This window comes from Citrus clementina, unplaced genomic scaffold (assembly GCF_000493195.1).
Source record: "Citrus clementina cultivar Clemenules unplaced genomic scaffold, Citrus_clementina_v1.0 scaffold_8, whole genome shotgun sequence".
Lineage (NCBI taxonomy): Eukaryota > Viridiplantae > Streptophyta > Magnoliopsida > Sapindales > Rutaceae > Citrus > Citrus x clementina.
In genome coordinates this window covers 14,678,704-14,690,264 of record NW_006262022.1, presented here as the reverse complement: position 1 = coordinate 14,690,264, position 11,561 = coordinate 14,678,704, and positions in this window count along the sequence as shown.

Sequence of the window (11,561 nt, the reverse complement as noted above, 5' to 3'; positions counted from 1 at the left end):
ATAGAATACTATTGGCTACGATATCAAAGGACGCAAAGAATATAGCTCCAAGCTATGACAAATGCTAGAGATTTACCAAGGTACCCCACTTACCCCCACAAAAATTGACGGTTATGTCTTTTCCCTGGCTTTTTGCTGGTTGGGGTGCGGATCTCATTGGCCCGATGCCAACTGGGAGGGGGCAAGCTAAATACACCATTATTGCGTTTGACTATTTCACTAAGTGGGGGAAGCGAAATTGTTGACGAGTATTACGAATAGAAAACCGCAAACTTTATTTGGAAGAACCTCTCTGTAGGTCGGCATCCCCTATGCCATAGTTAGTGACAATAGAAAATAGTTCAACAATGAAAGATTTTGTGGCTTCTGTTCGAAACTCGAAACAGCCAACCTCTTCACCTCCCCTGCTCATCCATAATCCAATGAGCAGGTGGAAGTTATCAACAAGATTATCAAGGGCATCTTGAAAAAGAAGTTAGAAGAAAAGAAAGGAGCCTAGGTAGACGAGCTACCTAGTGTACTTTGGGCCTACCAAACTACCCAGAATATCTCCACTGGAGAAACCCCTTTTCTCTTGCATTCGAGACTAATGTTGTGATACCAACGGAGATTGGGATACCTTCTCATTGGATAGCAAACTTTGATGAAGCAGAGAATGCCTATTTGATTGCATCCAATCTTGAGCTTATGGGGGAAAAGGGGGCTAAAGTATAATTAAGGGTTGCAGTATACCAACACTGTATTTCGAGCCTATATAACAAGAGGGTACCTCCCGATCCATTAACAAAAGGGATCTAGTTCTAAAGAGAGTAACTAAGAACACTATGGTACCCTATGACAGTTCTTTTAGAGCAAACTAGAAAGGGCCATATTGTGTGGACAAACCTGTGGGATTTAGTGCATACAAGCTACGAAATACCTTTGGAACACTGCGATGCTACAGAAGTATTACTATGTCAAATGATTGCCTTATTTTGGTGCAATCATAGTACCTGACCTATTATGATTATGACAATCTAATCAAAGTCAGATTCAGAAAAATAATCTAAATAAATCCACAACAACTTTTCTAAGTGAATGGGGATCATGAGTTTTCGATCATCTCGCATAAAAGTAGGTGAGTAGCCACCTTTATCTCTATCTATTTTATTTATTTGATTCTACACGAATGGCAGATCATGAGATTTTCAACAATCTCCCATAAGAGTCGCCTTTATCTCTATCTATTTTGTCTATTTGATTCCACGCGAATGACAGATCATGAGGTTTTCGCCCATCTTGCATAAGGGTAAGTGAGCAGGCACCTTTATCCTTATCTATGCTGCTTATTTAATTCCACGCGAATGGAAAATCATAAGGTTTTCGACCATATCGCATAAAGGTAAGTGAGAAGCTGTCTTTATTACTATTTATTTTGCTTATTTTATTTTATGCGAATGCCGGATCATGAGGTGTTCGGCCATCTCACATAAGGTAGGCAATCAGTTGCCTTAATCCCTATTTGTCTCGCATATTTGATTCAGACAAATGGTAGATCATGAGGTTTTTTACCATCTCGCAAAAGGATTTGCCATAATTTTTGTTAAGATTTGCGGCAAGCATGTCTAAGTAAATCGCCATACAATAATGAGATAAGATTAGGGGTACTCGAAGTACCTATAGTAGAAAGTCATTTCTTGAGTACACCAAGAGAGACCTTAAGAAAGCTCGAGAAGAGCAAAAAATAAGTTTTATTATTATGCCAATTATGGATTTAAATAATTTATTAATTTGTTGCGCCGATATTTTGGTTACTGATAAGTACTAAGAATTGCCCTAATCTCCTAACGATAAGTAGCAAGCATATTTGGATAAATCGCCATATTGATTATGAAATTGGGTTGCTCCATAATAGAGGAAGAAATAGCTCAGTGAATCTCTATGCTGATGGGTACTCGATATTCCATCCACTGAATTAGATTTCAAAATGTGCCAAAGAAGCAGCATCCAAAGCTATGAGAAATGAAAATATCATTACTGTAATCACAAAATAAGGGGAGTTTGCTAGTACAACATTGAAGCAGTTTGGGTACCTCAACAGAACAGGGTACAACATGAAATCAAGAAAATAGTTTCAAGTACAAATTAAAAAACATGCCAATAAATAAGTTGTAACGCCAAATAAATCACACATCGGATGCCTCATGCTGACTTTCATCTTTCTAAATAGAGGAATAGGTGGAAGTTGCTGAGGTATGAAGTTCAGTAGTAGGAACATTTGATGAGAGTTTTGGTTGGGAGAGGTGAGATACACTGGATGACCATTATGGACTATTAGACTAGGGTACATGAGACTCCTTTTTGGCCTTGTTCACCTCCAAGATAGTTGATTTTTCTACCCACTTCACCTTGGGTATCAGCAACCCGACTCCACAATCCAAACTTTAACTGTTATGCAACTCGTAACTCCACATGATCTATTGGCCATCCAAGTCTTCTCCTCGAACGGATCACCGATGTACCCCTTCATGTTTTACTGACTAAGCTTCTCCTGATGGGACTTGAGGCTTTGGAGTTCATCTTTCAACTTTGCCAACTTAGATTAAGCATTGGAGGCATATTCTGGTCTTAGAAGCAGCGACTTAGATAAAAACTTGCCTGCAACTAGTAAGAGGTACCACAGGAAATGCAAGTAAAAGGTCGCCTATAGCAGCCGGTCAGGCCTAACCTGTATGGATCGACAATCATTACTAAGTGATGTTCTTGGTGGTATAATGAACATATCCAGCAAGTGTAAGGCTTTTCTACTCACCATCGGATTTATCTCTCCTTCAGTGAAATCCCCAAATAGAGAGAAGATGGATCCCGACATTTTATTACGGCTAGTAGAGGTACTCTGAAATCACCCATTTTTTAGTTGGGCCTATCCATGCCAAGCACTTTTACCAAGTGAGTGAGAAAGTAATATTAGAGCATTTAGGTGGACCAATTCACCCTATGAAGCGAGGAGGCCGGGCACTCTTTGTAGAAAGAGTGGTACACGAGCCACCCTTTCCATTTATTTAAAAAAAAAATACATCAAAGTCATCTAAGGGATGATTTACATTTACCAATTGTTGTGCATCAATAAAAAAAAGGTCGGTTGCATAAATACTAAACTTTATAGCCCATAAAAAAAGGGGAATTAAATGCAAAACACATAAACAAACACAAGATGAGGAGGGGCATTCCGGGATCACTTTCAAGTTGTATATGGCCTATGTTGAGAAGCCGATAGAGGGTTTGAATCAGTTAACACAACTTTTTCCAATATATCCATACTCAACACATCATTTTCCCTCTGCAAAGCCCTTTCAACTCTCTAAGTGAAATACCTCTGTCAAGTAATTTCGACCACAACACCTAAAGGCTGAACTATAGGGATACGTGGAGCCCAGATCAATATGAAGGGCTATCCCATTTGTTTTTGGGCACTCTGGGGTTTCATTCTTGTGTGATACCCGAGGTCAACCAAAAAAGGAATGTAAGACATAACCTTGATATGCTTGAGGTCTCATAGAGTAGTCCTCCAACCACCCAAATAATGAGATTTGTTGAACCCAGAGATAGAAAGAGAATGAGCGATATTTGGACGTGCAAACCAGTTTGATCAAGCTAGAAAAGGGTAAGCAAGGTACCTTTTTTTTTCTTATTCAACCATTAGTGAAGGTGGCCCAAATATCGCCATGTGTCGTTCACAATTCTTCTACGAGTCTTTTTTGCCTTAAGTACTTTCACTATAAAAAATTAGGGGGATGTTGTTTGGGGAAGAAGTGGAAGGTCCAGTAACAAAGTGCCATGTGTCAATATTAAGTTTTATAACAAAAGGAAAGTCATCAAAAGGATACTGGGTTACATTGTGTACTCCAGGTGTTCTGAAGGGTACCTTGGGGCACTTTAGTGATAAAACAAACCTAATCCCAAAAAGATTAGTTGATTCTCAGTCAAAAAATAAAGAATCAACGAGAAAATATTATGCTAAAAAAGAGGGGACAACGACTTGTCAAGCCTGCAAATAGGCCAAAAAGGGTTGTTACTATGACAGTTAGGACCACCTATTCTCTCCTACCACACCTGGAAATCCCCATTAGCCTTAGCAAAGGTATGTAGGGCCACTCCTTTACACCCAACATGTGTATGAGCCTTAAACTTATTCTCCACACTTGTCCTAACATACCCAAATGGTCACACGTATAAAGGACAAAATTATCTTTGACACGCTAGTAAGGAACGCCAATAAAAGAATGTCATGTGGCATGGTAGCCTGAGTACTCCTTATAAAACACTCAAGTTTTATTTTTTTCAATACAACCAACATACACACCACAAGATTTGAGGTTTTTTCCACCTCTAGCCACCATTGCTGAAAGGTTACAAGCTCTCTAACCGTAGATAACCCAACTCTGACTTAAGCATTGGAATGTGGTCGTCGGCCACTCCCAGCTCCACCTCTGACCGTTTTTTCGTTGTTTTACAAGTTTAAGGCGAATTGGCGAGCTCTCTGAGTCCATATTAAAACCTCTCACTCTTCCTTCAATTTTTAAAAACCTAAAACAGCTTGTACACCCTAATTAAGCGAGGCACCCTACATCCCAACAAAAATAAATTCATTGTTCTTAGTTAAGTTTTGTGGCTTTCACTCATACACGTAAAATCTACTAAAATAGTCTCCCTTGACAATCCGAACACCTAGAGCATAAGTTGAGTTTGGTAAAGTATCATACCTTGCCAAGCTAGTCAAAATGATTCGTTATCAAGGGGACTGGATACTTGTTCTTAATGGTGATCTTACTAAGTGTTTTATAGTAGATGCACATACAAAGAGAGCCGTCTTTCTTCTTTTAGAAGAGTAACAGTGGTTTTATTTCAAGTAATTTAAATCTAACATAAATCGTCAAGTTCTTTATAAGGGTGTTTGAAATAAACCAGAAGATTCAAGATTTCGTATAATTGCAGCATGTAGAATTGAATGCAAGCAAAAAGGTTTACTAATTGAAGCTTCTATAATTTTTTTTGTCACTGAATTTGTAAGCTCATTTGTCAACAGGAGCCCAATCTAATTTGCAGACACTAAAACTGAAACATTGGAACTGCACTTGGAGAACTTCTTCTATACTTCCATATGTAAAGTTGGTTTTAATGCTATTATCTCAATCTTCCAACTTTGGTTTACTAATTGTTGCATTTACGTTTCCACTTAATTTGTCAAAATTTGTGTATTTATACATAATAAATGTGTAGATCAAGTATCAAGCAACAAATTGGAAGCAATGAAAGAATTGAATTCTTTTTCAGCAAAAGATAATGGAATCATGGTAACTCACATGAAACCAATCATGCATCAGCTCCTTTCACACTCGATAATATCATATTAATCGAGGGGAGAATTGAAGATTGAAAGCGGTAATAATTGAATTAACCATTTCAAAGTCCTTGAATGATGTGGCAGCTTACGTGGCCGTTTCTACTATTCTTTAAACATGACGTGGGTTTTTCCCAAACTGATAAGAAGTTGTTAGGCTAAAGCTAACTATTATCCTTTTAAATTTATTAAAGCTAGCCACTGGCATAAGATTATTAACCTTAGCTTAAAAGATTATTATCATCTTATTTTTGGTTATCATATTTCTTGCCTATAGTATAAATACAGTAGTGAACCATCAATGAAAATCATTCCAAACACTTCATTTTCTTCATATTCCCTTAGTATCCAAGCAGGGTTGTAATGGTAAGCTCTAATGCTGTAAAACAAATCAACTTGAATACTGGAAATACTTCCACTACTAGAAAAATGGGCTTTACTGACACCAATTTAGTGTCAGTAATTACTTTTGCTGACACTTGTTAATTGTGTCAGTAATGCTCAAGCCAGAACACACTGACACTAATTTTTGGTTTCAGTGATTTTTGCGTCAGTATTTTGTGTCACTATAGTATCACCACAATAGTGATACTATGATGTTAGTATCAGTTGATACTATTTCTATGTCAGTATTTTGTGTCACTAGAGAGTCACAAGGATAGTGACTCAATCGTGTTAGCATTTAATGATACTATTTACATGTCACTGATTTATGTGACTACAGTATCAGGAATCCACTGACTCAGTAACATAAAAAATTCTTATCGTCATTTAAATAATTAGTGTCAGTATTAACGGTGCTATACCGGTTGTGTTTTATTTTTTTTAATCACATTATTCATGTTTATTTTACAATTAAAATAAACCCAAAATATATTAAACATACCAAATCTTGTAATGCAATTCGCATAATACACATTTCAAATACATCATTGTTTGGGGGTAAAAAACAAGTTCAAGTACTAAATTAAGCTTTGAATAAGTAGTATACACGATAAAGTACTAAATTAATTTCGGAAAATTTAGCCAAGAAGAAAAAATCGACAACAATGTCACTGATTTTGGAGTCCGCATATGCCTTCATTTTTTTTCCACCTACAAGTATATAAAATCAATTAGTACACCACAAAAAATAAGTCACATATTTGTTTTAAGGAAAAATAATCATAAATTACTTGTATGTTACCTCGCGATTGTAGGCTGTAATTAACTTGGCAACGTATGTAGCCCACTGATCACGAAGTCGCGAGAGGTCCTTGACAGTGTATTCCTCAACTCCCTTGAACTTTAATTTTAAAACAACAAGTTATTCACCGAAAATCCTTGACTAAACTACTTAATTATCATTCATTTAAATATATTTGTGTGTTAACAATTAAAGCCAACAAATAAACTCCAACAATGTTACTGTTTAATCCAAAATTATATAGGTAAATACTGAACATTCTGATCATGGTAATTCCAAAAAAAAAAAAAACAACTTGTGAACCCCAACAGCAACAATATTTGATAGCCGAAGCAACTTGTGAACCCCAACAGTACGCGATTTAATACAAATATGGATGTAGATACAAAACCTTAATTAGGGTGACAACTTATCCTCATCAAAGTAAAGTACAAGCAACGACACCATAGCACATCCCCACTAACAACTACTTTGCAACCCAAACAATTGTTTTGTGTTGGGATATGCAGTACATTGTGTATATCCCAAATCCTAATTAATGTCTATATGGATATTCATATAATCTATTCAACAGTGTGCAACATAGTCACCATTATAAGTACCCTTACAGTTTATAAAATGCATACAGTACGCAATAAAAAGATAACTGTAAAGAAGCACATAATAGGTGATGATATCTTGCATGTATTTCATCACATAGTAACCACATTCAAAGCTACTCGGCTGCCTTGGACACTACAAGATCAAAATTACATTAATTTTTTACTGTACGTTAACAATAATTAGTTAGGTTTGTCTGATTTTTACCTTGACAGGTATCCATTGAACATTGGCCTTTGTATCAGAATTTAAACTCTGATGTATTCGAATCCCCCTACAATTAAGAGACATAGCTAACGTTAGCAAATAATTAGCATAAGACATAAAAATAAAATAGAATGATCAAAGATACAAATAACAAACTTAACTGATTGACAATCTGCATTAGCTCTTCATCAGGACTACTTTCCAAAGGATCAAGGTAATAGGTTGTACGTCTCACAATATCAATTGCCAATAACACCCAGTGGGCACTAAACAAAGTAAATATTGTTCTCACACATGAATTACAAGTAAAAGTTTTTAACTTCGTGATTAATCTACAAATTAAAGAATATAACTAGCAAATGAAAAAGGGTATACCTAGGGTTATACGGGAATACGATGACTTGTCCCAATTCTGCCAAGCCTAACAGTTTTAAAATGTATTGAGTCCTGTCTTTGAAGCTGACCCTTGGATATAGCTTCTCAAAAAGCCCAAACTGAACTAGTTTAGTACTTCAATTGCTCTACATCTCTTCATACAGGTGTCTAAGAGGAAACAAATATATATAACGAAGTAAGTTTGAATATAGGAAACAAAATAATAGGGCCAAGTTTACTCAAACATAAGTTATGATTTACCGTACTTGATCCATATGTTAATAATGCAATTTGAGACCTCTTTAAACTCAATGATTTCAGCACAAATCATTTTGTCCAAGTGTGTTTCCCAAATTTCAGCAAAGGTTACTGTGTCATGCCAAATTCTGATCAACTAAGGTAAAGAATTCTCGATGAACATGGTAAACATGTTCATATATTCACTCCTGTCATTCTTTCTTGATCGTTCTGCTGCCCGTGTATTCTTCACACGTACATTAAGGTCTTTTGCTGCTGGTCTGATGACTCGGGGTTCTTTTTTGGCTACTTCTGCTGGTCTGATGACTTTGGGTTCTTTATTGGGTACTTCTGCTGGTCTGATGACTGGTGGTTCTTTGTTGGGTACTTTGTCATGACAGGAGAACTGCCTATCTAGTACTTTAGGAGTTAGTCCAGGAGATCTTCTCGGTGTGGGCTTTGAAGTAATTTCACACTCTACTTTTTCGGGGGTTTGTTGAGGAGTTGCTTGGGAAATTGTGGTGGGACTGTCCTTGATTTTACTCTTCAAAAATTTTGGAGTCAACTTACCCAATGGGAAATCAGCCTATGCAATAATCAAAATACATACCATTAGTAGTAACACATGCATATACAAATGGAAATAAAATAATGACATGTAACAGGCCATATACCTTTCTTTTTCCAAGAGTTTCAGGGGATTGTTGATCATTGTCAATCTGAACACCAGTGGAAGTTTTGGGCTTAGGAAAGTTAGAACTTCCAACTTCAGTATTGTTGTACGCATTTAACCTTGCATTCATGCGTTCTAATTGAGCAGACATGAATTGGAAACTCTCTTGATACATCTTTCTTTCTCTTGCTAACTCAGTGGCATCAGGGACATGAAAGTACATAGATGGGGTGACGAATTGCCCCACTCCTTGCACCCTGCTTCCATTTGGCTTCTTCTGAAGAGCTTCACCTAGAATGTCATGTGACCCTTGTGATTGAAATGTTCCTCGTTCAACCTGGCTCTTCAGTTCATTCTACAAAAAAAAAATATTGTAAATCCGCAATTACGAGTACAAGACATCAGCTAAACTAAACTAATATCCTTCTTGAATCTTTAACAAAGAGCAAATCCATATACAGTTCAAATTGAAACTACAGAAAATATTACAAAACAACACCTCACACAAGTTTTAACCTTTTTATATGTGAAGAAATAAGTTCTGATGAAATCTTACTGAGTTTCTGTCAATTGTAAATGTTGCCATACAATTATTACAAAAAGCAGTATATATGTACGTAAATATCTACCCCCACACAGACATATTATAAAGAAAATTCATAAGAATTAAGTATACAAGTAACTTACTATTTTCTCAGCAATTGGTGTCACATCAGAAGCATATTTGCCATCTCGGTCTACTCATGCCATTAACCAAGCTTCACTGCGATCAATCTCCCGCTCAAAAACTCCACTCTCCTTTTTATGTTACAATGTGATATAAAACATAAATAATTGATTCTATTATATTATACGTACTAGATTACTTATGTTACTGTAATTACTCCATATTAGCACACTTACTTTTCTATACAACATGCCACCATATCCTGTGCTACCCAAGCGATGGTTGTAGACATTCTTTGCTCTTTTGTCTTTTGCCTTCTTACTTTTTTCCTGCACAAACAGTTTATATGAAGAACAAAAAGTTACCACTGATTATTAGTAACTACCAACAATTAAATCAGGTAATATTAACAAACAACACACCTGAAATTGGTCAGACAAAACTTTGTCAACAAAAAGTTTCCAATCTTCTTTTTTAATGCTTGGATATTCAATAGGAGGCAACTTTAGTGACTTTCGATCGTCCTTGTTAGGTAGAACAAATTCAGTTGCCAGTTCACATCGAAAGTTTCTTGATGCAACCCCCATCCACTTTAATACTTGGCTTTTGCATTTCAAGCTCAATTTGAATTTTTTCTGTAAACCAATAACATGGATTAGAAACAACTTTAAACAAATCTGGAATTTATATAAAATCTTTAAACATACTATGAAACAAGAAAACAAACTTGAAAATGAACCCACAAAGTTTCCTTCATCTCTAGTGGCACACGCCTTGAATCATCAAGTAAAATTAAAATTGTTTCACGTACAATGACTCCAATGTAACTCCTAAGATCATTTCTTCCCTTTCTAACTGGAACACCATAAGAATTGTACTCAATTGCAGCTTCATGACTAACTTCTTATTTTTGCAAACCTTTTTTTTTTGTTTGTTTTCTTCTCCTTGGTCTTCCGTCCAGCTCCGGAAGAGTGAACTCAACATCATCAGCCATCTCCTACAATCCTGAAAATGATTAAAATAAATAAGTATATCATTTAGATTAATAAGTTAATACAAGAGCAATAGCATATAATGATATAAATAAATCACTTACTGGAAAACTGTGAAAATTGGTGTTGGAAATTAACTACAATAATGCATTCACTGATTTTCTAAATCAATATCTATTATAATAGCATCACAATCTTTTCTGTCATAAATTCCTTCATCATTTTTCTCATCCAACTCACATACTGGAAGTTTGTTAGATAATGGAGAAAATACACCCACGTCTTCACATCTTTCCCCATTTAACTTATAAGCTTTGTCGGTCACTGAACAAACTATTGATTTTTTATTATCTAGCTGGTCCTTTACATAAAATACTTGCTTTGCATGACAAGCCAGAATAAAGCAATCAGATTTATAGCCAATCCGATTTAAATCAACTACAGTGAAACCTAAATTGTCGGTGCAAACCCCTCTATCATGTACCCAATCACACTTGAAAAGTGTTTTTTTAACCATTAGATAATCAAGCTGCCAAATCTCATCAATGACTCCATAAAACGTCATGTCTCCAAAATGAGGACTTTTATCTTTTGAGCTTGAAATCTGTAGAGTGTTAGCAACAACCCTAACACCACTATTTTGGGTCACACGATTACAGTCCCGGTCCCTCGTTGTAAAATTGAAGCCATTTATCTCGTAACCAGAGAAGGTCACCACGCTTGAGCGTGGTTTGTTTGCCAACCAGCACAATATTTCATCAATCGGCACATTATTTGCTTTATCATATACCACCTATAAATTAAATTAATAAGTACAGTAATTAGTAACATGTAGAAAAATCTTGTTAAGTTTATATCCTATATTGTATTTAGTTAAGTAATTCTAACCTTTGCTTGTAACCAACCAGAAAATGTACGTATGTGTTCATTTTGCAACGATAGATTTGTTTTTGCCTTATAGGGGTTTCTTGATGCCAAATAATGCATATGCTCCCTATAGTGAGACATATTAAGATTTAAAAACTAGTCTATTAATCTAATAATACAATAGTAATATTTTTTTGGAAAAATTAACAACTTACTCGATATATATTTGGATTTCAGGGGTGTTTATTAGAACACACCGGTGTGCTTGTGCCAACAAATGATCATCAACCACCTTTATGTTTGCACCTCCTAAAGGCTTTTCGATAGATAAATCAGTTGGACAACCAGTAGGCAGCCCAATAACATCACAATTTGAG